General features: G+C 35.7%; 1 protein-coding gene across 1 annotated transcript in view; it reads right to left on the bottom strand.

Annotated features, from left to right (window-relative positions):
• The window catches only part of cd276 (CD276 molecule), a 139052-nt gene that overhangs the window by 51508 nt on the left and 86529 nt on the right, over nucleotides 1-1015 (bottom strand). The gene's annotated exons all lie outside the window — the stretch shown is intronic.

Below are 1015 nucleotides of genomic sequence, written 5' to 3'. Positions count from 1 at the left end.
GATGACGGAGGAAAGAAAGTTGTGGATAAAAGTGCAACAGTGTGTAATCATTGTGCAACACCCCTTTTGAACTAAATGACGTCATTTTTAATATGGACCATCTTCCCCAGCCTGTTTCTTATACTATTAATGTCCTCCTGCTGTTGGGTAAATATCATATCCACTGTGCTAAATGGAGAAATTCTAAACCTTCCTTTCATTGGTTTGTGAATGACTTTAAAAACCTTTTTTTCTTCACTTAAGAAGATAAAAAAATGACAAAAATGCCAAAAAATTGAGACTTGATTTCTCCAAACATCTGCTATTTTAAGTGCATTCACCTTTTTGTTTTTATTATTTCTATGGCTCTGTCTATGTTTGTTTTAAATGTTTGCTGAGATAAATCCTGTTAGTTGTTTTACTTCTTTGTTTTTCTTTTATTGTAATTGATCTTTATCTGTTCATGTTCACCTTTGCTATCCTCTCTGAGAGTATTTTTTCATGTAAATGTTTGTTGACTTAATAAAAAAAAAAGCATTGTGCAACACGTGTTATACTATACAAGACATAATAGATTTTCCTAGCAATCAACTTATACCGAACCGAACCGAAAACCGTGACCACGAAACCGTGAACTGAACCGAACCGAACCGTGGATTTTGTGAACCGTTCCACCCCTAATATAAATATATATTAGTGTTGCGCCGATGCCATTTTTTGGCCCCGATACCGATACCTGGCTGTGCAGTATCGGCCTATACCAATACCATAATAATGTGAAAAGCTGCTGCCTACCTTTGTGAAGCAGGAATAAATCTAATACAAAGTGAATCCAGTAGAATTTTTTATTGCCTACCAGGAGTGGGTGACAATAGTTGAATAAACGTATGGCTCTCAAAATGGTATCGGTGCCCTATTTGTTGGTACTCACCGATACCGATACAACCATTTTAGGGCAGTATCGGGGCCCCGTCCGATACTGGTATCGGTGCAACACTAATATATATATATATATATATATATATATATATATATA

The sequence above is a fragment of the Cyprinodon variegatus genome, unplaced genomic scaffold (genome assembly GCF_000732505.1).
Source record: "Cyprinodon variegatus isolate N-32 unplaced genomic scaffold, C_variegatus-1.0 Scaffold173, whole genome shotgun sequence".
NCBI classification, from domain to species: Eukaryota; Metazoa; Chordata; class Actinopteri; order Cyprinodontiformes; family Cyprinodontidae; genus Cyprinodon; species Cyprinodon variegatus.
This window is presented reverse-complemented; position numbering and strand designations above follow the sequence as displayed.